The sequence below is a fragment of the Protopterus annectens genome, chromosome 2.part1 (genome assembly GCF_019279795.1).
Source record: "Protopterus annectens isolate FY-2018-M chromosome 2.part1, PAN1.0, whole genome shotgun sequence".
NCBI classification, from domain to species: Eukaryota; Metazoa; Chordata; order Ceratodontiformes; family Protopteridae; genus Protopterus; species Protopterus annectens.
The window spans coordinates 625317213-625342729 of NC_056729.1; positions in this window are offsets into that span (position 1 = coordinate 625317213).

Genomic DNA, 25517 nt, shown 5'->3' on the forward strand with positions numbered 1-25517 from the left:
TTTTGAATTAAGGAAATATGATAGTAGAATGAAGAAAGTAGATTAGTCTGAATTGGTACAGGAGCAGAGCCAGAAGTTGTTCAGATGTGAAAGAAATTGTTTTTTAAAAAGATCAAGGAGCCAAGAGAGGTAATGTGTGAGGGGAGGTTATTCCATATTTTGCCTACTGAGTTGGAGAAAAGGCAGTTACCTGCAGAATTTGTGATTCTAGTTGTGTTGACTTGTAGCTTTTCGGTGGAGCGCAGCTGTTTCAAGTTATTATAGGGGGTCAAGAGGTTACTAAGAGCAGGTGTCTTTGATGGTTGATATAGCAAAGCCCTGGAGAAAAAATTATCATGGAAATAATAAATAGTGATATAGTAAACCTTCAGACTCTGGAACCAAACCAGTTTGGTTTTATCAGGGGAAGGTCATGCCTACTCAACCTGGTGGACTTCTTTGAGAAGATCACAAAAGCAATGGATGAGGGCAAAATGGTTCATACTGCCTAACCTGACCTGGCCGAGGCATTTGACACAATACCCTACTCAGGCATTGTTGACAAATTCAAGAGGATAGGTACAAACCATTTTATTAGCCAGTGAATAGCCAACTGGATCACAGAAAGGACCCGGGAAGTTAGAACTGGGGAGTCCACCTATACAAAGTGGTCAGTCACAAGCAGATTCCCATGGGGAGTGGTCCTGGGATTGCTCCTTTTTGGCATTTACTTCTTTGATGTCAGGGCCAATGTCAGTGGCCTCTGGCTGACTACATTTGCATATGATCGCAAATTAGTATCTGTCATTGAATCCCACACTGACACAAATGTTCTCCGGGAAGGGCGGACGCAGACATACAACTGGTGTCAGAGCCATGGACTAAAACTAAATGTCAAGAAAAACACAATCTTATCCTGTGGGAAGTCATCCACCCCTGGTAACTATCATATTGACAACATACCCATTAGAGTTGACCCAGTAGTCAGGGGCTTAGGGACACACATAGAGAGTAATCCAGCCTTTGGCTATCGTGTCTACAGTAGTGAGGAAATAATTCTATGTTGTGCCACTTATAAACAAAGGCATGACATTTAGGTCCAAGGAAGTCATTGTTCCCTGTATTCAGCATTCATTAAATATGTCATTGAGTATAATGCCCCTTTTGGTATGTACCTAACCAGGTATATCCAACAACTGGAATGTCCACAGAGGTTTCCCCACTAAAAGAAAACAGGGCGTAACTAACATGTGGTCATTAGCCAAGTAAACACCTAGGAACCTAGGAACCTATGAAACTATGAACCTATACATGGGAAGTGGAAAACATCAGTGTTTGGGATTATCATAATAATGCTTTTTGAAGGCTAGTAGATTTTACCTTGATAGTTGAACATATGGACCTGTAAAGGGCTAATCAGAGGACTGCCCAGACAAATATCCCATGAGGCATTTCCACAAGAAGCCATAATTGTACAAAGGCGTATTTAGTGCAAAGATTCTTAGTTTCACAGGTGTGTACTTGACTAATGACCACTAAGGGCCTTGTAAGCCTAGCCTTGCAACCCAAATGTGACTCACAAATTTGATTTATATAGGGGGTGATTTTCTCACTGCCTCTGTCCATTAGAGACACAGACAGTAGACCAGCAGTGAATTTCTGATTCCCCATCTATTGGTTCAAGTTGTGTTTAAATAGGGATAGAAAATAACTCTGCATCCCATGGACAAGGAACCTGTTCTATAGATTGGGAATTCTCTGGGAAACATATTTGTCTTTTGAACATGTCCTAATTCTAATGTAGTTTGTTTTGTGGATGTGCAAATGGTTCATCAAAGCAGCATCCAGGGATGGCCTGTATGCTAAATAAAGATCTCCTCTCAGAGGTCTGAATGATACTGAGTAAGCAGACGGGGCTTTGAGGCGAGCTGCATAGGACATTGTGTTTACTGTATGTACTCTTTTTGTAAGAAACCTTTGTGGACATTCAAGTTGCTGCATGTGTCTGGTCGGGTACATATTGAATAGGGCATTATACTCTATAATGGGTTTGATGAGAGCCAATTACAGTGGTATGAGGACATCTCTGGACCTAGATGCCATAGCTTTGCTTATAAATTGAGCAACACAGAAATATTTTCTTACTACCTTTGACCCATATTAGTTGGAGGTTAGGTTACTATCTACATGAGTTCCAAGAACCCTGACTAGTGAATCAACTTTTAGGGGTGCTTTATTGAGGAAGAAGTTACTTGGGATGGCCAGCATCCCAAAAGGTACTATAATGTATTTCTTGGTATTGAGTTTTAAGCCATGACTTTTGCAGCAAATGTTTGTCTCTGTTAGACATTCATGAATTGTTTTTTTTTTTTTTATCTTGGGGGAATCAATGACTGCTCCCAGTTTGCAATCATCTGTGAACTTGGTTAGCCAGAGGGCTTTGAGATTAGCTTTGACATTCAAGAAGTAGAAGCCAAAGAGGAGAGGCCCTAGCAAAGAGCCTTGGGGGACTCCACTGGTATTGACCTCTTTTTGAAGGTGACCTCAGTGATTTTAATCCGCTGGGTTCTATCAAGGGAGACAGCTATCTATTCTGCATGTAGTAAAGGTGTTTATACCTTTTCAGTAAGTTTGTTGACAATACCTGAGTGGAGTATTGTATCAGATGCTTTAGCCAGATCTAGATAGGCAGTATGCACCATTTTCCCCTCATCCATTGCTTACTGACCTTATCAAAGAAGTCCACCAGATTCAGTAAGCATACCCTTCCATTATCAAGGCCAAACTGGGATGGGTCCCACATCTAAAGGTCTCCTGTGCCTTTGTTGATAATTTCCATGATAATTCTTTCCATGGCTTTACAAATAAGACTAGTCAGACAATTGGGCATGTAGTTTTCAGGATCTGTTGAATGTCCTCCCTTATGAAGGGGGATGACAATCACATTACTCCATTCATGTGACAGAAAGCCTGTTTAAGACTATAGTTAGATAATGACTCAATGGGCCTCGATAACACCTCAGGATACCTTCAGAGTAGTCTAAAATATGACTTATCAGGAACTATTGAGGCAATGTTCTTGGCTTCAGTGAGCACAGCCAGTACATGTTCCCTAGTTATAACTGAAGGTGTTAAGTTTGAGGCTATGTTTTGGGGGTCAGAGGGGGGTAAGATTGGAAATGAATTTGTCCACTAACAAGTTCACTATATTGCCAGGCTTAGCGAATGTGGCACCATTAACCATCAGTTCAACACGAGTGGAATACCATAGAAATAGATCCCGATAGAGGCGTATTTCTTTCCTGTGGAAGAAAAGCTCTTTGAACTGTGGTGTCTATTACATCCCAGAAACAATACTATGAGAAGGAGTCAAGAAAGACTTTTGAATGTTTTTCTGGAATCCCAACTTGTGTAAACAATCTCTCAACCAAGAGCGAGATTCCTGACACTTTGAAAAAGACAAAGATAAGCAATTCATCAAAATATGGAAAAATGTGGATACCTTTTAGGCTGCAGTGAGCCATAACTGCCATAACTGGAGCTAGACACTTAGTGAACACTCTTGGTGCAGTGGATGGTCCAAAGGGTAAGGCAAAGAACTAATAATGTGATCCAGACATGCAAAACCTTAAGAAACACCTGAGGTCTGGCTGAATAGGAATGTTTTAACTCTAATGTTACAAGAAAAGATGAATGAGAAAGAAGAGGAAACATTGTAAAGTGACATAATTTTGAATTTGGGCACTATCACAAACAGGTTTAGGAAAGAAAGTCCCAGAATAGGGCTCCACGCATTTTCTTTCTTTGGCACTAAAACATCCTTGAAAAAATCGCTTTGCCACCTGGGAAGGGGGAACTGGTTCTAACAATCCCTGGAATGGCACGTGATGAAAGACTGGTGGAAGCAAAAAAGTCTGGTCTGCAGGATGAGGAACTACCCCATGGAAGGAAAAAAGGGACTGTCAAGGAGGGGGTGAGGGACAAAGTCTCTTAAATATTTTTTTTTACTTATTGGACTATCCTTGGTTTTTGGCATTTCCAGGATTCTTCTACTCCCCCCTTGATATATCTTCTTAAGTGTTTTTTACCTGTATTTTGTTGAGACTGTTTATTTTGTTTCTTACCAAACATGGATGAGGAGTTAGAGAATTACTTGGAAAACTTGGAAAAAGAGGGCTGAAAAATCTTGAGATTCCCTGTATCAGCTTACCCTTTTCATTACACTTTTTGATAACCTGTGTAGCAGAAGGGCCAAAAACTAAAGATCTATTCAAAGGAGAATTTAAAATCTCATTTCAGCATCATCCAGAAGGTTTTTTTTTGCTCAAATATTTTTATTAGATTTTTAACAAATTATAACAAATCATATTTTAATATAGAAATTTTTCTTATAATATATATATATATATATATATATATATATATATATATATATATATATATATATATTCTTATAATGTAATATATCAACCAAATAACAAAAATAAATAAAACTATTTACGAAGGTATCTAACACTCAATCATGATAATATTTTTTAGAGTACGATCTCGTGTTAAGTCTCTTCTCAAATCTCTCCAGTAGTTCAATAATTTTTGTCCACAGGTTGTAATATGTGGTAATTCTATCAGTTCTCATCTTTATGGTTGCTTTTTCTTGAAATGTTTAAATGAAGAAGAAGCCTTACTTTTCTAATTTACTGCGATTATTTCACTAGAAATTGCTTGTAATATCCATAGTAAAGAGTATTTGATTCTAGTAATACATTTTGGAGGGTCTATATTAGGACGTCAAAACATCAAAAGAATGAACGCTCTTACATCGACATGGAATAACCGAAGCTACAGAATGTCGAATGGCCAAAACATCACTGGACCATTGTCTGGACTTTGTCATTTCCTCCACTGTAGTACGATCTTGGAGTTGGCATATTTAAGTAGGGGATTGTGAGAGGCACAGCCCCCAACATCGGGGGTGTGGGGGCAAAGCCCCCCACTTTATTTTATCTGCTGATTTTTTTTTGTTGGCCCAGTGATTTTTTTTTTTCCCCTGGGGAAAAAAAAATCGCTGTTCTGGCCATTTGACATTTTGTACTTTTGGTTATTCCATATTGATGTAAGAGCATTCGCTCTTTTGACGTTTCAACGTCCTAATATAGACCCCATTTTGGAATAGGGACATTGAATAAAAACAACGATTTAATTAGCTGGAAGTTATCATTAAATACAATTTGCAGAATGTAATTCATTTTTTGCCAAAAAGTTCTAGGTAACTCAGTTACAAAACATGTGATGCCAGTCCACCTTCAAACTCAGTTCATGCCTCCAGCATCCAATATCCTGCTTAAACATCAATTCCAATTTATGGAGTATCCAGGAGGTTCTGAGAACACAGCTAGGTAAACCTCCTCAAAACAGCACCAGTTTCCATAGCCTTTGAAGAAGTATCAACAGAATCAAACACACACTGTCAACAAAGAGTAATGACTTGAACAACAGAAGAAATTAAAATTATTTAAAATTTTTTTTTTCCCTCATAAGTAGAAACTGAGAATAAACCATTCCTCATACTTTCACAATTAGTCAGAACAAACCTTAACCTATGAGTCTGACAACTTAAAATTCTGAAAAAATCAAAGTTGTAGAAGAATACACTTTTTCCTGTACTTATCAATAATCTTCCCATCCTTCTCAGAACAAGTAGGATTGGAATTAACTAAATGTTTAGCAGCAGAGGAATTAACTAAAACTAAAGCTTCTGGATCAGGTTTGTGAATAGTGTACAAAAACTTACAAGAATGACAAACTTTGTATAATAATCTCCTTTTTTAGGGGAAGCTGGCTGACTGCAGGCAGTAACACACATCGTCTAATTCTGATAAAACAGATGGAATGTGTGTAGGTTCGGGGAAACCCTTCTGTAAAAACTTACATTTTCTGAGGGACTGAGAAACCTTAATGTTCTCCCAGTGAAATGACTGGAACATTCTAGTGAATAGTTAGAGAAAAATAAATCCCCACAGGAAGAATCAGAAACTGCGTTCTCCTCTGAGATTGAATCAGAAGTCTGAGGAAAAAAAAATTAATCCATCCCTGCATCTTCCTGATCAGATTCAGAATCTTAAATCTCATCAGAAAAAGAGGAATCCCACTTTCTTTTACTAGAAACTATTTCATAGAAAGGATCAACAGCCAGAATTAAACCCTGAGCTGGACCCGATAAACCATTCCTGCCTAAAGAAAATTGAGGAGGAGTAGATAGCATGGTTGGTTCTCTTTTTCTTTATGACATAAAATATATGGCTAACTCTATATACTAATGGAAGCTGCTGCTTCCCAGGGCACAACATTCTGTCACAAGATGGAAACCTTCCTTGTTCCTTCTCCCTAGACCAGCAAGAATGGCTCGCCATTGCCCACTGAGGATACCACAACAGCTGCAGAGGATGTGGCTAACCCATGATCCATAGAGGCTGTAGGTTTTATACCAGAGGGAGCCAGGATAAAAGGCAACAAATAGCCACAACAGAGTCACCCACCTGTGGCTGAGGCAAATTGTTAGCCTGCTGTGGTTAGAAGAAGGACTGACTGTGAGACCAATAGTCTGTTCCATGGTTAAGTTGAAAATGCTGCCTCTTTCCCATGGAAGATAGTAGCAAATGCAGGTAAAACTACCAGTGCACAAAAGTTGCTTTTTTTTTTTTTTTTTACAGAAAAATCATGTTAAAAAAGCACTTTCCAACATTATGCCAGCCTCACCAAGGAAAAATAAAGACAACTTCTCAACAGAAAATATGTTTGCTTTTAAACTGGCAGAAAAAAGCAATGCTCCATTTGAATGTATGTTACAGTCTCAAGGCAGTCCATTAAAACACAGCACTCCTAGCTTTACAATAACTTTCCTGAAGAGAAAATTAATAAAACATCAATACATTTAAGAAAATTGAACTTTTTCCCCAAAGGAACTTTTCTACCCAGGAAAGGAAAGCACAAGCCTGACGTCAATCCTCAAAAGCATCAGAGAAGTGCACTATTTGGCAGCAGTACAGTTCTGAAGGGATTTGTGCCCAGGCTTGTCTTTTAGTCAGCTCACCTTGAGCTGCTTGACAGTTTGGTGCATGGAAAGTGGCCTCAAGCTTTGAAAGCTGGATGGCCATTATATCCTTGGCAGGTAAAACCCACACAGTGATCAATATGATGATTATGTGTGTGTGTGTGTGTAGTGTGTGTGTGTGTGTGTGTGTGTGTGTGTGTGTGTGTGTGTGTGTGTGTGTGTGTGTGTGTGTGTGTGTGTGTGTGTGTGTGTGTGTGTGTGTGTGTAAATAAATGCCAGTCATTAGATTTTCAAATTATGACAATCAGTAAAGATCTGGTTATTACAGTTTCACAATTATCATTTGAAAAAAAAAAAAAAAATATATATATATATATATATATTTTTTTTTTTTTTTTTTAACTTTATTAACATTGTCTGGTTAAGTGACTTACTTAGAGTCATACAGTAGGCAAATTGGGTTAAAATGAATCAAACCCTGAATCCTTAATTGCAGAAGGTAGCTTTCTAAGACTTTGGATCCTTAATGATACTCATCAACTACCAGACCTCCATTACTTCTTTTTCAGTCAATCACCAAGGACTAAAGTCAACCAGTGCCAGTCATCAGAGTTTTTGCATTTCTGATTATTCAGAAAATGGGGTCTATATGATATGAGCGAATCACAGAAATTGCGAACACTCGTAATATCGAACGTACTGGACCTCGAACTTCCTATTGTGTGGGGCTGTGCCCACCACACCCCCTGCTAAATATATATTCCAAATCCGAGATCGCACTACAGTGAGGAAAGGGCAAATATCCCATTCTTCACTGTACCGCAATCTCAGAAAAAGCACTTTGAGGTCTGGTACATTTGATATTGTGAGCGTTTGCAATTTGTGCAATTCGATCATATGATATACACCCCAGAAAATGCATGTCCATGCAACACTTGTAGTTGTTCTGCTAAGATTTTGTGTGAATTAGAGTTGTTTGCCAGTTAAGGTTTCTAAACTGTTAATGAACTGTTTCCTGTAGTCAAAAGAACAGGGTTTAAATCTCCACCCCCACCCTTCATTAGCCTATTGTTTAACTTTTAGAAAGTCCCACAGACAATACTCATAGGTCACCCCTAAAAGGGGCACTTTGTCCAGTGGGTATACCTGGTTAACAGATAAATTAAAAAATGAGTTCTATTCATATTCATTGCACTTAGGCATACAGGCATTCTGCACAGGTCATGGTTAAGTGCACCTGTGGAGTGATTCATAAAGGCCAGTCACACTTATGTGAGGCAGTTTTCAAAAAACATATGCAAATAAAGAGTTAATGATATTTAAATGAGAAATGGCTTAGAATGTGTTATGTCAAGAAGCTGTCTTCCTGCCTATTTGTGATCCATAGTCATTTTCGACACATTTCTATGCCATGCACATAGGCATTATAAAAGGTGAAATCATATTTTTATATCTATTTTGGATTTGGTGAACATGAAAGCTACTGTTACAAGTCCAGTTATTTACCAGTGTGAGCTGCTTGTCTTTGTTGAGCCAAAAAACAGTTTGGCTCAGCAGTGCTCCCTTCCTAGCCAAGAATGTGTAGATACAGACAAAGAATAACCTATTAAAACTTCAATAATCAATGAGTTCTTAATAGATTTAGAGAGGGCAGGGTTACAGTAAGGGCTTAAGTAAGTTTATATGGGCCACAGATGGGAACTGGGGAGATATGTGGTATTCCTATACCCGTGGACACTAATGTATGCATAGCCCTCACTATACTATACTTGCCATGGAAACTTCCAGGGACAGACTGGGCCAAGTTGGGTTTATCTCTTGCTTCTGCCTTGTGGACACTTCAGCAGTTTGACCTACTCTTGTTATGTGTGGATCAAAATATTTATCTGCCAGTTTCACCATGGGCCCAAAGCAGAATGATGTATGCTTTCTATGTGTTGGCACATTTCCCTGAGCTGACTGTACCTGTGCTGCCATTAGGGCCCAATCAGGAACACAATGGTAGCATTTCTGAAAAAGGAGGAAGGGCTACCATTTCTTCAACTGCTGGATAGTGTGTGTGACACATACGGTTACATCATTAATGTGTCTGTCCAGCATCCTGGTAGTGTCCATGATTCTCATATCTGGCACACATGCTCAGTCTGCTCCTTCTTCCTGTGTGGTAGGATGGCCTATGCTCTCTTTGTTGGTAAGTAGAACGTTAGTTGAAATGTTTACAATAATTATGTAATTAGTTATACCTTGGTAAATGTACTGCTTAGTAATAAACCACTCTCCTTGTTGTGACTCTCTACCCCCTTTTTCTTTTCTTCTGTTTTTCAGGTGATGCACGCTATCCACTCAAGCCCTGATTAATGACAGCTATACATAACTGTATGGGAGCTGCCAAAGAAAGATACAACACTGCCCTGTTCCAGACACGGATTGTCACTGAGTGAGTATCTGGCTTGATGAAAACCCATTTCCATTATCTGGATGAGTCCTCTGGATGCCCTTCAACATAATCCTGCTACTGCATGCAGAATGCTTCCCACATGTTGCACTCTGGACAGCATGATCAGCCACTGGTCTGGTGCTGAACTGCATAACAAAAACCCCAAAGGTGAGTCTTATAGATACAGCATACCGGTTTTGGCAAAAAGCCTTCATCAGTGCAATAAACCAAAAACATCACAATGATATTAAATACCACTCCCTTAGCAGCTATTGATTATTATAATTGCTCATTAAGACCTGGTGCAAATAAAGCCCCCGATTTAATAATCCACATTTGTTCTTTACGATTCAACAATGCATGCCATCCCACCTTATTATTTTTGCTTAAACAAATTTTATCAATAACAATGAAAGCTAACCTCCCAGAGGCATGCTTCATAGTATGTTTATATAAAGCATTCATAGTTTTTGCACATCTGATATCACTCAAGTGTTCACATATAAAAGGACAGGAAGTCTGTCCCACATAAAATGCTGAACATGTGCAGGTTGTCAAGTATATTACCCAGTCAGTATTACAATTTCCATACACCAAGATATCAAAAACTAATTAATTATTCTGAGATGTAAAATGTTTGTCCTTCCTAACAAACTTACAAAAATGACAGTGTCCACATGGATAACCTCCTGTCACTATTTCACCATCTAAACTCAGTTGATGCATACCCTTGTCCCTATTACCAGTTTTTTTTTATAATGGTTAAACTAATCTGCCATCATTTTACCTTCCTTATATGAAAACAGACATCTAGGTGGTATTAATTATCTTAACCTGTCATCCATTAACAAAATATCCCAATGTCTGTACACCAAATCCATAAAAAATGATGTATTATTACCAAAAACTGGTAGTAAGTCTAAGGGGTTGTTTGATATTATCCCTCACCTGATATTTTAATAATGTTGATTTTTGCACCTGATTTGCTGATGCAAGGGCCTTTTTAACAATATATAAGGGATACCCTCTATTAAAAAAACTCCAAACAAGATCTTGTTCATTTTGTTCCAATTCCTGTGAAGATGAACATATTCTTATAAGTCTAAGGACTTGTAACTTTGGGATATTATTAATATGTCTTGGATGGCAATTGGTGGCATACAATAATGTAATAAATTGTTGATATTTCCTAAATACAGAGCTTTGCAGAGTCCCATCACTCAGTACCATAACTTGTACATCCAAAAAAGTAATACATTTTGAATGAAAATTAACAGTAAAGTGGATACTCCACTTGTTCTCATTCAAGTAGTCCAAATACCTTCGCCAGATATCCATTGAACCCAAAAATATATTATGAGAATCATCATATATAAGCTGTTCCTCAACATAACCCCAAAAAGGATCAGCATATATTGGTTCAAATGAAGCCCCATGGTAGTCCCCTTTAATTGTAAATAGCACTGGTCACCAAAAAAAATACACTTTTAGTGAGTACATGCTCAGTTAAACAAAGTAAAAAAGTGTTGAATCCTGAGCTATATAAGGAAGCCTGATTCAACCAAAAGTCCAGTGTCAAAACACCTGCCCCATGAGGAATATTAGTATACAGGTCAGATACATCAAGGGTACATAACAACCAACCATATTCAGTTTGCATATTTTCCACCATATTAAGAAATTCAATTGTATCCTGAATACGAGAATGCACATACTTCAATAGTGGTTTAAGATATCTTGTCAAATAAACAGAAGAAAGTTCTGTTAATGACCCTTTACCCGAAACAATCAGTCTGCCAGGGGGCTTCTCAAGATTTTTATGGATTTTGGGTAACATATAGAATGCTTGTCTGACTGGATCCAATAGCTGCTAAGGGAGTGATTTTATTTTATTGTAACATGATTCAAGTCTGGTGAGATCAAGTTTTCTGACTTGGGTAAGAGTTGGCACGGCATACATTAGAGTGGAGAGTAGACGGGGTTTGGGCTAGAGTGATCAGTGCCTGTTCAGAGAGGAATTGTTTATGCCTATATAGGGTTCACATTTTTTGTGGACCTTTTTTAATGGTTTGTGAGATATGGACATCAAAGAGTAGGTTATTGCCAATTTTTACACCGAGGAGTTTGGTGTGGTCACATGGAGATATGATGGTACCATTTTTGGAAGAGATTGAAAAGGATAGGGGGTAGGTACAGATTTGTTGGGGGCAAAAAGTAGCAATTTTGTCTTACTGGGGTTTAGGATTACTTGAATATCAGTAATCCAACTTTCTACAGAACTGAAGGATTCTTGTGTGAGTTGTAAAGTGGAAAGTGATGGAGCAGAGCAGATAAGAGTCGAAACGTCAGCATATTGTATAAGGGAGGCATGCTGGGTGGAGGTGTGTAGATTGTTGGTAAATATGGAGAAGAGTAGTGGGCCTAAAATCGAGCCTTGTGGTATGCCTATAGTAGTTGGGAGTAAAGGAGATTGTGTGCCTTGCTGCCTATGTGACAGATAGCTCTTAAACCAGGCAATAGTGGAAGGGGCAAAGGATAGGGATGCAAGGGAGTCTAGAAGTTTGGAGTGTGAGACCATATCAAATGCTTTTGAGAAATATAAAAATATTGCAGAAATAAAATTATTATTTCTGTGAAGGTTGACCTAATTGGTGAAAGAGAGGAGAGCAGTTGTTGTGCTGTGATTTTGCAGGAAGCCATGTTGTGTGGAGGAGAGAAGATTGTGTGTGTTTAGGAATTTCATGACTTGAGAGTGAATACATTTCTCAAGCAGTTTAGATAAGGGGAATAGAATGGCAATAGGATGGTAGTTTGAGAATTCATAAGAATTGCTACCTTTACGAAGTAGTATAATATAGGAAACTTTCCAAAGCTGGGGGATGTAGGCTTCCTGTATGGAGCGGCTGATGAGGATAGAAACTGGGTAAGATAGGGATTCAGCAGTAATATTTAGGAAGTTGGTTGGTAGACTGCCAGCTGCAAGGGTGGTTGGCTTTAGTTTTAAGAGGAATTTTTTAATAGTGGAAGTGGGAACTGGTGAGAGAGCAAAGGAGGGTATATTGTTTGTGCATTTGGTAGGTATATGTGTATGGTTGTTATAAGACAGCTGAGAGGATAGAGGTAGGATGGATTCTGTAAAATAGTGATTAAATTGGGATGCTATATCTTTGGTATTGTTGTCTGAGAAGGGGACTAGAATGGTAATTTTTCCTGGTTTTAGAAGGGAGTTGATAGCATGCCAAAACTTTTGGGGGTATTTTGAGTGTTTGTTTTGAACCCAGAGGAAATAGTTCTTTTTGTCTAATTTGGTTTGTTTCTTGGCCTGATTTCTGAGTTGTTAGTAATTTTGTTTGGCTATGCTAGTGTTATCCCTTTTCCAGATTATTCAAGCTTTATCACTAGAATAGTAAGGCTCTTGTGCCCCTCCTCAGCCATGGTGCATAGCTTGACTTTGATTTTTCTAATGGGTGCAACTTTGTTGAGGACATTTAAGAGAGTACTATTAAAGTATTAAGTATTCGATGGCTTGGTCTAAACCTAGGGTTAGTAGTGGTTTCCAGTTAGTTTGTTTTAGAGTAGAGTTTAGCTCCTGTATGTTTAGTTTACAGTCATCTCTAACTTGTTTAAAAGTTATGGGCTTGGGTATGCTGGTGCGTTTGTGTAGGAGAAAAGTGGGGAGATGGTCACTGAGACCATCTGATAGACAACATGTCTGGTAGTTTTGTTTGGGGCAATTGACTAGTGTCCAATCTAGAATGGATTGTTTATGTTTTTTTATCAACTCTAGAAGGTTTTTGAATAAGTTTTGAAAAACCAAAGAGATTAATATGATTAGTGGCGTTGTTAGAATTACAGGCTATCCAGTCGGTGTTTAGATCACCTAGTAAGATAGTTTCTTGTTGCAGATTCTCTGAGGTCCACTGTAATATTTCCTCAATAATAGGGGAGTTGTTTCCTGGGGGAATATAACAGCAAAGAACGTTCATTTTTTTTGTTATTGTTTAAGTACGGAATTGTACCGAAGATTTCGGATTTTGAAACTTGGGAAGTGGGATTTGTAGAGGTTTCATTTTGATGTTATTTTTAAAGAAAATTGCAAGTACTCCTCCCTTCTTGCCTATTCTATCTAGTCTTAAGATATTGTATCCTGGTGGGAGGCTTTCTTTGTTTTGGGTGTTGGGTTTTAGCCAGGTCTCAGTGACTGTTAGTATGTCTGGGGAGTAGTGAGTTATAAATGCATGTAGGTCAGGAAGCTTATTGGATATGCTCCTGGTGTTGATGTTGAGAATTAGCAGGCCAGAGTTTTGTTTGTTTGAGGATGAGGTATTAAGTGGACCTGGGTTTGGTTGTATGTCACCTGATATAAGTAGGCACTTTGTGATCAGTATTATGTGTTTAATTGTATGTGCTATTTCTAAGTTGTATCTAAATAATATTTTAGTAGTGTAAGATGTAGTTATGTGGAATTTATGTATGTGTAGTATTGAACTGTCTCTAAATAGTGTGGGACTGATAGGAAAGTTTATGTGGGAGTTTGTCTTTATGGAACTATGTGCTGTTGTTTGTCTTTTCGGCTTTTCCCGGTTAGGGGTCGCCACAACGGAACTCCGGTCCACTAATGATTGGCAATTGATTTTTTTTATGATGCCGAGGTGCCAGCCCAACGCCCAACCTTCAGTGAAGGCACACCCATATGTCTAGTATGGAATAAAGTGTTTTCCAGTGGAGTGTTTGTGTGTATACAAGTGATGTTTGTTAGATGTGTGAGAGTTAGGAAGAGAAATCCTAAGGTGATTTGTGTTTTTTGTGGGAGTAGTAGTTTGGTGTAATCATTGCTATGATTTATAGATCAAGGTAGATGTGAAAGCATGGCTAATTGCTACTTCGTGATTGTTTAAGGCAAGGAGCTAGATAGAGGGTGTGGATTGTTTTAAGGAGTAGAGGTTACTGATTGGTTTAAGGTGTGGTCAGGTGATGAGGGGTTAGAATAAAAGTAGGAGTAGTAGGGGTGGGTAGGAATTGGGGGCAGGGTAGGGGAGCAGAGTGAGCCCTAAGCAAACAGAATGGGGCCAACCAGTCCGCGAGAGTGTGGAGCCAATCTGTATGCAGGGTATGGGCAGAACAGTGAGAATGAGAAATGAATAGGTGTAAGTATATCACAAGTTCCCTACCAAATTCTCTTGTAACTTTAATTTGTTTCTTTTTTCTTTTGTTTGTCTTTTAGCGTAGAAGTATAGTTAATGAGACTATTAGATTATTAATTCAATTAAAATGGAGGTAACATTTTTCCAGAGTACAGTGGTATCAGTTGTTGCAAAAAACAGAAAAGCAACACTTAACTTTGACTGAACAGACAGTCAAGAGGACAAGGTTAACACTTGCACCATACCTCCAGCCGCACACAGACCTACTAAAACAGCACTGGCAACAAATACACATAAATGTACAAAATCATACTCAGAGGCTCTAACTAAAAATCTGCAAAAGCATCAGAGACCTCCAAAGCAGACACCCAAACAACCTGCACTTCCCGCCACAAACCAGACAACACATAAAACACAAAATCAGTGTGCTGCACAATCACAGCCCTTAAGGCGAAATAACATACCTAACACACTAGTAATAGGTGACTCTATAGTCAGGCACACTGACGTTCCACTCACTAGGCTGGACATGCAGAAGGTTACTGTTAGCTGCCTGTAGGGAACCAGAATCCGCAACATAACACAAGCACTCGGGTCACTCCAGAACATGTACAAATATGACTCTGTCATTGTTCATGTTGGTGTGAATGACCTGAGATGTACCTCCCTGGACCACACAAAAAGAGACATGGAAGAGCTCTCTGATCATGCAGCCCAGGCTGGCATGACCCTGACCCTGAGTAGCATCCTGCCCTCACCAAGAATGATACCTCAGTATAAAGAAAAAATGATCAATTTCAACAATTGGCTAAGCTTCTGGTGTCATTCAAAGGGGATCTAGTGTCTGTCAGCCTGGGACGACATATTCGACAAGTCGCATTGCTTCACAAGAGATGGTTTGCACCTGTCACCCCTAGGCTTTTGAATACTGGCCAAGGCTCTTGCTGCCCCCATAGTGCCTTTTTTAGGCAAGGCTCAAAAGTTAAACCCACCTCCGTAAACAGCACAATTAACAAAAAACTGAGGGTTATGCTACTCAACACCAGGAGTTTTAAATCTCAAAATGCACATGCTTGAAGCACTCCTCAGTATGGAGAACGTCAACATCTGTGCAGTAACTGAAACCTGGTTCAAGGCTCCAGAGAACATCCCAGCACTACTGGGCTACAAGTCATACCACACGTTTCGGCCACAGAACACGGACTGAAACACAAAAAGGAGGGGGTGTATCCATATTCATCAAGGATACTTATACCTCCAGGTTAGTGGCGCAGCATGATACCTCTGAGATCATCCATGTGCAACTAACATCAGGCAAATCTGCAATGCAAATTGTGTCCTGCTACAGATCACACTCCGTGACCCAGGACCACCACTCCACCTTTCTGGAGACACTGGAAAACATGAAGGTCCTACCGAACACCCTAATATAGGGTGATTTTAATTACCCTACAATTCACTGGGAAAACTACTCAAGTACAAATTCCCAGGCCCAGTGCTTCCTGGAATTCATCAACTCAAATGCCCTGGATCAGCTGGTAAACCCCCCTACCAGAGGTGATAACATATTGAACCTGGTCATCACCAACATGGGCGACAGGTGTTCCACACCGGAGGTCAACCCGTCACTGGTTAGATCAGACCATAAATTAATCACTCTGGATGTCAACACCCCACCACCACCCCCAACTAAGGAAACCACAGTAAAAAAACTTCTCTAAAGCAAACTTCATCTTACTTAAGACAGTGGTGGTAAGTTTCACAGCCCCCGCACTAAAGGATAACGCTGCCCAAAATGCAGAAACCTTTACAAATGCACTGTATGAGCACCTACAAGGATGCATGGATCGTGCCATCCCTAGCAAAACCAAGACTCACTCCCCTAAGAGAAGGAAACCAGTCTGGTGGACCCCTGCAATAAACAGGCTATACAATAGAAGGAGGAAACTAGTTCAGAAAAAAAGCAAATCTCAAGAAGGAAAGACATTTCTGATCAGTATCAGTAAGAAACTAAGGTCCCTCAGGAAATCATTCAAGGCTAACTTCTAAAGAAAAATAGCCAAGGATTCAAAAGATAACCACAAAGCCTTCTTTACCTATGTTAAGAATCTAAGGGGCAACTCGCAGATATGCACTGAACTAGTGCAAAATAGCACAAAATATACTGAACCTACTGATATTGCCAACGTCCTGGCAGATAGATTCAGTGCAAACTTCACCCCCTTTCACCTCCAAAAGGGCCCACAACAATACCAGAAAAGTGTAGTGCCCCAAAAATCACAGACGCACAGGTAAAAACAGCCCTTTCAAAAGCCAAAAACACAGCATCAATGGGACCAGATGGTGTCCCAGGCTGCGTCTTGCATGAACTACAGAATGAACTAACCCCCCACCTAAACACACTGTTCAACCTCAGCCTCTCCACAGGCTACATGCCCATAGAATGACGCACAGCAATGGTTATTCCTCTCCACAAAGGAGGGGCCACAACTGACCCTGGTAACTATCGCCCCATAAGTCTGACTAGCCTGATCTGCAAGGTTATGGACCGCATCATCATGGAACTCATTAACAAAGACATTAGGAACCTCCAAACATTTGACCTGACTCAGTTCAGCTTTGTTAAGGGCAGATCATGCCTACTAAACCTGGTTGACTTCTTCAAGACAGTCACCAAGGCCATAGACGAGGGAAAGGTGGTTCACACAGCCTACCTTGACCTCGCCAAGGCTTTTGACACCATTCCTCACTCGAGTATTACAGAAAAACTCACCAGCCTAAATATAAAAGCCTATGTCATGAGATGGGTTGCCAAATGGCTTACAGACAGAACCCACACAGTAAGAATAGCGGGCTCCAAGTCCGAATCTAAACCAGTCACAAGTGGTGTCTCGCAAGGCTCAGTCCTGGGACCCCTACTGTTTGGCATATACTTCTCAGAAGTACAGGCAAACACAGGAGGACTATGGCTAACCAAGTTCGCCGATGACTGCAAACTGGGAGCCATAATTGACTCTTCGGCTGACACGGACATCCTTCAAAAGGGCCTTACTGAGACAGACACCTGGTGTCAAAGTCATGGCCTCAAGCTAAATGCCAAAAAATGCATAGTCATCCCATTTGGAAAAAACAAAACTCCCACAAATTACCACATAGGTGGCAGCCCCCTTAATACAGAAGAGGTAATAAGAGATCTGGGGACCCAGGTAGATAGAAATCTCTCCTTTGACAATCATACTGCCAACGTAATTAGGAAATCCTTCTATGTGGCCCATCTAATTACTAAAGGGTTCGCATCTAGAAATAAAGAGGTTATAGTGCCCCTCTACTTATCACTCATTACACCCATCATAGAGTACAATGCCCCATTTGGGATGTACCACACAAGACACTTCCAACAGCTGGAAAGACCACAAAAGTACCTCACCAAGAGGATTACTGGCCTCAACCATATGTCCTATGCAGCCTGACTGAAAAAACTCCGGCTGTACTCAGTGGCATATTGCTTACTCAGAGGTGATCTCTGCCTGACTTATAAAGCCATGTCCAACTCAGAATTGATGGACATGCACTACCTAAAGAAATCCAAGTCACTGTGAGCCACATGCTCTAGTGAGCTAAACCTCACCACAACAATAAATAGAACATGCTGGAGGGATAGATTCCTGTCACAGAGACTCCCCATGCCTTGCAACAAAATTCAAAACTACATCAGGCAGAGACCCCCACTAACAGTCTTCAAGAGAAACCTTGACGAGTGGATGGGTAACAGAAAATACACCCCTGGGATCACTTCATTGGCTCTGCTTGACAGAGGATTAGTTAATTAATCAATGGGGCGGCAAAAGCCAACAAACTCTGGCTAGGCTTATAAATGCACTCGGGCAGATAGCTTAGTACCTACCTATGAACCTATGAACCTATGAACTTACAGCTTAACAATTAAGCTAAGGAAACTTCACATGCACCCTGCAGTACTCCAACCATCTCCAGCTAACCATTTGTCTGGCAGAATTAATTAAGCTTATCAATCTTGACATGCACCCTGCAGTACTAGAACCATCTCTAGCTGACTCTCTCTCTGGCAGAAGACTGAGCCTGAGCAATATCCCAACACATCTTGTGGTGGGCAGCCAATGTATTTTGTGTTTCTGCAGGTAGCTGTGCCATGTGCTCCTGCTGCTAGCAGCCCTTTGCATAGGTGTTACAGTGGGCATTTCTGAGATTATACCATCCTCCTGAAGTTGTACCTCAGCAAACAGTGGTATTGAGCTACATGGGTTCTCTGCCTGTGTTGCCTGCAACGTAATGTTCTCATCTACTTGACTGTGCGACCCTCTGTCACTTCCTGCAGAATTATTGACCTGCAAGGTGAGTGATCCTGCCATTATACTTAGCAACTGTACACCACTGTCCTCAGACTGTGCCATAAACATAACTGTGTTATCATCATCAACAACCATTCTGCTGTTGACGTCTTCCTATTGTGGTGGGAAGTGGATCTGCTGGTTTCTGCTTCTCACCTTTTGAAGGAGTAATTAATGACATTTTTAGTGAGACCTTGGATCATTGTAATGAATGTTCTATAAGAAGCTGTGGAGCACATTTAGCATGCAAATTCTGGCCACTTTCACAAGGGGCAGAAATGGAGGGCTTACCTGTTAATAAGACATGCCACATGTTATATGTAAATAGTTACCATCTGCAGTAATTCCTTCCTGACAGGATAACTGTGGCTGCTGCTGCTGAGGTCAGAAATTGCCATTGTTAGTACCACCTCTGATTGTGCTTGTGGCATCCTCATGGGTGTTATAATCATCTTCCCTAATGCAGAGGAGATATTCCTCATTGTATGTTAGAGGGTTAAGTGCAGAACGTTCCTCACAAGTAATCTTATGGGCAACTGTGTTTTGCCAGGACTGCAATAGCACGTCCACCATGTCATTGGCCTTCTTTCTGCATGCATCAGTTTGTATTTCCTTCCCCCAACCACATTTATATCCAAAACTATTTAGTTCTACACCATATCTCTCTTGGTATGTTTTGATCCCTATTTGCCAAACAGGCACTTGCCATATGTCTTGAGAGCCCACATGAGGATGAAGTTCTCCTCAGGGCTGAAGTTACCTTTTCTTGGTCTGGTTTCCTGTTGCTACAAATGTGCTTTCACTTGAAACAATATACAGGACTACCCCAAGTGAAACCTGTTAATTAACATATTTGAAACTCCCATGATCAGGTCTGCAATGAAGCACAAAACATCCACCAAAGTTAATGCAGTACCATAAATTGGTAGTCTTAACACCTCTAAGTCCCTTGCCACAACATGCATTTAGCAACATGATGAAAGAACCCTGAAATCTTTGTTCAAAGCAAAAGCATACCAACATTATCATAATGAATGAATACAATGGTTGCACTACTTTCATTGTGGTATCCTTACAACAGACAGCATTCATATTAATAAAGTAAAGCAGAATTCCATACATATTTCGATACACTGTAGTGTAAACCTTTTCAACCAGTACTCTCTACAGCATCGACATAAAATGAAAGCACCTGTGTAAGCCCCTGTCATTTCAAGTATGATCATGTATTTCTCCGAACCTGATCAGCACAGAACATAATGTTCAGTGTTCTCTCCCCATATCTTCATGCACACATTACACATTCTTCCTTTTGCTCTGGCACTTCATAGGACAGCAGCAGTGTGTTGCGTGCTGGTCACATAAGGAGAACAAAATCAGCCAGGAGACTGCAGAAGCCAGCACTGAGTGGAAAAAGATTGACATCTGGCAGAAATTGGGGCTACCTGTTACCCCTGACAAGGATCACCACTATGAATAGCAGTGTCAGAACAGGGATGATGACCTGAAGAGGTGGAGGTGCGACCAGCTGGCCAAATGGGTACTACAGTTTCAGGAGAGAAGGTTAGAGTTCTATGGTATTTTTACTTTCCTCCTTTTCTTCCATTCATTTCCATAGGTTTGTAAATAATGTTAGGATAATAATGTGGAAGTGTGTTAACTAAATGCAGGCTTGTTTATATACTAATGTATGTATGTATGCATGCAAATGTATATATATATATATATATATATATATATATATATATATATATATGTTGTTGTCCTTCGGCTTTTCCCGGTTAGGGGTCGCCACAGCAGAACTCCAGTCCGCTAATGATTGGCAGTAGATTTTTACGTGCTGAGTTGCCAGCTCTGACGCACAACCTTCAACAAAGGTACGCCCATTCACGCATGTCTCCACACAGAAGACGCTCTATCTGAGAATCGAACAGGACGTCTTACTGTGAGGTGACAATGCTACCGCAGCACCACCACCGCAGTGTATGTATCTATATATATATATATATATATATATATATATATATATATATATATATATATATGGGTTCACTTCATAATCTCGATATTCTGAAATACCGAATTTAAGAATACCGAGATTAGAATACCGAATGCCCGGAATCGCGAAACACCAGAAGCGCAAAATTCAAAATACCGAAGTTCGGAGCTTCTGGTGTTGCGGTGTATGAATGGATGTAAGTGCAGGTAAATTTGTATGAGTGTGTAGATTATGTGCTGTAGTGTATGTTAGTGTGTGTTTTGGTTGTGATGTGTGTATGCATGGGGCTGTGAAATGTGTGGGTGTGAATTGCCTTTGTGTGTGTGATTGTGCGGTCTCGGAGTTAGAATATTTAAGTAGGTTAGTTTTGTTTGTGTGTGGGAGGCAGTTGTGTGTATATGAGTGTGTGTATGTAAGTGTCGGGATTTTGACTTTCGCGATTATGGGCAGTCGGTATTGTGGTGTTTCGGCTTTATGATCTCAATATTCTGAAATTCGGTATTTCAGAATTTCGGGATTATAAAGTGAATCCATATATATATATATATATATATATATATATATATACCTAAAATATATATATATATGTGTGTGTGTGTGTGTGTGTGTGTGTGTGTGTGTGTGTGTGTGTGTGTATATATTTATCTGTCTAGGTATACACATACATACGCACACACATATGGATATACACACATACATATATAATAATTATTACTGAAAATATTGGATATATGTATGCATGTTTACATCCATATGCATAGGTAAGCACAGATTAATTTAGCAAAAAAGTTCCATACATTGATGTACTCACACATTATGAAATGCATGCATAAAGCTTTTTAAATAATGCAATATTCACAGCAGGCTAGAAACTATTTTTGTAAGAGTCATGCATTTTAAAATAATGCCACTTATTTCAAGAACAGTTGCTACATGTACAAGGATATATGAGGGTTCGGAAGCAAAAAATAAAGTGGGTAGGTTCCTCTCTGATAATTTATGTTTGAGTACAGGAACCAGGCAGGGGTGTGCTCTTTCCCCTCTGTTATTTGCATTATACTTAGAACCACTGGCAAAGAAAATAAGGGACTCAGACATTCAAATCTTTCATTGGTATGGTAGTCATGAAAAACTGACTCAATTTGTAGATGATATTATTTTACACCAAGTAAAACCAGAAAAGGACATTTCTATGTTATGGAACATTTTGACAGTTTCAAATCTTTTTTGGATGCAAAATTAATGAAGCTAGAACAAAGACAATAGCTGTAAATTATGTACCAACACACACATTGTTTCATCAATATCTATATATATATGGGGGCATGATAAAATGAAGTTCTTAGGAATATGGATTGGCAGCTAAAGATATGTGGGAAGAGACTAAACAAATAATAATACAAAAACTGAGAATTTGAATGCTCTATTTTATGGATATGGCTAGTAAGATACAAGCAGTCAAAAGAGAGAAGTCTGCAATAAATTATTCTTTGGTGGATCCTTTTTCGTTGTTTCTTCTTTGGTGTGTCCTTGGTTGCTTCAGAAATGTTTTTAGTCCCTTTAATCTTATGCACAGGTCAGGCAAATTTTGATCAAGCAGAGGAGAAGTTGTGGATAGCGATTAATAAACAGCCGAAGGATAGTATCTGGGAGGAGAGGATGGCAAGAGTCAAGTGGAATGAGCTAATTCTTCCAATAAAACAAGGCCAATTTGAAGGGGCATTTTCAGAGCTACACAGTTAAGGCTTCTATACATTTACAAGCAGAAACCTAAAATTCAAAGTGGAAAGGGATGATGACGAAACCAAGGGAGCTCAAGAAACAAGGAGACACTGAGATTTTGGATGCAGATCCTTAAGGAAAATAACAATGACCAAACAATATATTCTAAGAACTAAGCCAACATGGGAATGGAGAAATGAAATTCTGACAAAAGGGATGACTGCAATTAGAGATACAGATAATAGGCAAGAAGGGCATGGAATTTATTGGAGAAAACTGGCAAAAGAACCAAGGTATTGGGAGCAAAAATTAGACTGAGAAAGGTAATAGAATGGGAAGAAGCCAAGAATGTATTTGAACTACAGGCTAGAGAAAGCCTTCCCTATCAAGGATTGATATCAAAGTATAGGCAAACAGAAAGAAATAGGGGGATCCTAAAGGAAAGACCAGCACTGGTAGAGTTTTTAGTAGAATCTAGAACAGAAGCTGCTGTTAAAAAAATAAACAATTAGTATTGCATATAAAATACAGATTGACAACTATAAGAATGAATCAGAGGAGATTAGAAAGGACTGGGAAGAGAGCTTGGATAAGCAATTCACAAAGAAACAATGGGTGGATATATGTATGTCTCCCAAATATGCAACAAAGTCTAGAAAATTTAGGATCTTTGTTTGGAAGTGTTCACATACATATTTTTATACCCAAGTAGACTCCAGAGAATTTTTTTCCATAGGAAGACAGCAAATGTTGGAGGTGCGATGGGGAAGAAAGTGGTAATTGGGAACCTATTTTCTGGGAGAGTAATGTGATGACAGACTTTGAAAATTCCCTGCAGACTGCTCTATCAGAAATACTGGGTGAACAAATTGATGTAACTTAGGAATTGATTTTTTGAGCTATGATACAGAATCAGAATTGCCTAGACATAGTAAGGCCTTGCTGAGTCTAATTATGGTGGCTGCCAAAAAAAGCAATAACTAGAGAATGTAAATCAAAGTCTAAACCAACTGTACTAGAATTAGTGAATATAGTAACAGAGATAAAACAACTGGAAATGGGATCTTTAGCAAAGGGGAGGAGAAAATTGTATAGAAAAAAAATGAAAATTGTGGGAACAATACATGCAGATGAGAAATGAGGTTTAAAATAAGGCAGGATTTGAATGAGCTATGTAATGTTTAACTGACAGTGATTGGATAGATTATAAGTGATGCATAATGTTTACAACTAAAATTATTTCAATTTGGTTTGTTTTCATTGATATGAATGTACGATTGCCTACTCTATGTCATAAGTGATAATTTAATAAAGATGTTTCTCGTTTAATTAAAAAAAAAAGATGGCTGACCAGAGTTAACCACCACACCCAAGGCAGAATGGGGTGTGGAGTGGTGGACAATCCATGAACTGAAGGACCTGCATATAACTTATTGCAGGCTGAATTGTTCAAATTATTTTGCACAAAATAAGAACTATCTGCCTTTCAGCTATATTTACTTAAATCAGAAAAACATAGGTAATCTCTACAAGTCATACTACAGATTACACAGTTAAAATAAAATATATGGCAAAGCAGCACTCATAAACTGCACTCCACCCCAATCCAACAAGCTCGAGTCACTACAGATGTATCAAAACAGCTGAAGTAATTACATTCTGCAGTTTTGGTTGTAGTAAACAAAATTAAGAAGCACTAATAACATGATGTGTCGCTTGTCCTATGTTATGATTCAAGGCGTACAGGTGGGGTAGTTTGTTTATATGCTTTATTATATAGAAACACATCAGGATGGATAGCAGCATCATAAAATATAAACAAACTGATTAACTGATAGACCATTATATACATGCATGCTTACATCTCAACGGCTCTCTACAAAATGGCAGTCTGGCTCGCACTTACTCAGTATTTATACACATGTGCAAGCCCATGGGAAGCTTCTTAAAGGCATGCATGCATACTGATCTACATCCTCCCTCTTTAGTGAATTACCCACAATAAAATGACATCAGAAAAAGACATGCAATTATATAAACACTAAGAAATAAACACAATGTTCATGTCCAAGTTGCCATGTATCTTAGACATGGTCTGGAAATGCGACATGATCTACTGATATAGCAATTAGGACTGGTTTTAGCAACAGAGACAGTCATTGGTGAACAATCTGTTTCAAGAGTTTTGGGAATCTTCTCAGGAACAGGAATATTTGCTGGAATGTCCTCTGGAACTGGAACACTGGATAACTCACTCTAAGATCTAGGGTCTTTTTCACAGGCAAAATGTTGCAATACAGGCTCAGATACCAGTGCTAAATGTTTTCAATTCCACCTAAATTCTACTCATTGTGGTTTCACAATGTATGATCTTGACTTTGGACATGCACTTTTCACAACTCGAATCCGATCAAAACATTTGGACGTCTGCATCCTCACTATCTCCCCTTCTTGTAATGGATTGAGTGGTTTGCTGGATTTATCATAATTGGACTTCTGGGACAAATGTCTTTTCATGAGTTGAGCTCTCACTGCTTTGTTGCTCTTAGTACAGGGAACCAACAGATTGCTACTAATTGGTAGTGTATTTCTGGTTTGTCTCAGCAAAAGCCTTTGTGCAGGTGAACCAAGATGTTTATCATGAGGAATATTGCTGAGATTCAGGAGACTCAGAAAACCATTGCTACTGTCTTGTTTTGACTTTTCTAATAACTGTTTCTCACTTTGAACTCCATGTTCTGCCAAACCATTTGACTGTGGGTACTCAGGGTTACTTGTAACATGAATAAAGTCCCACTCTTCAGCAAATCTCTTGAAT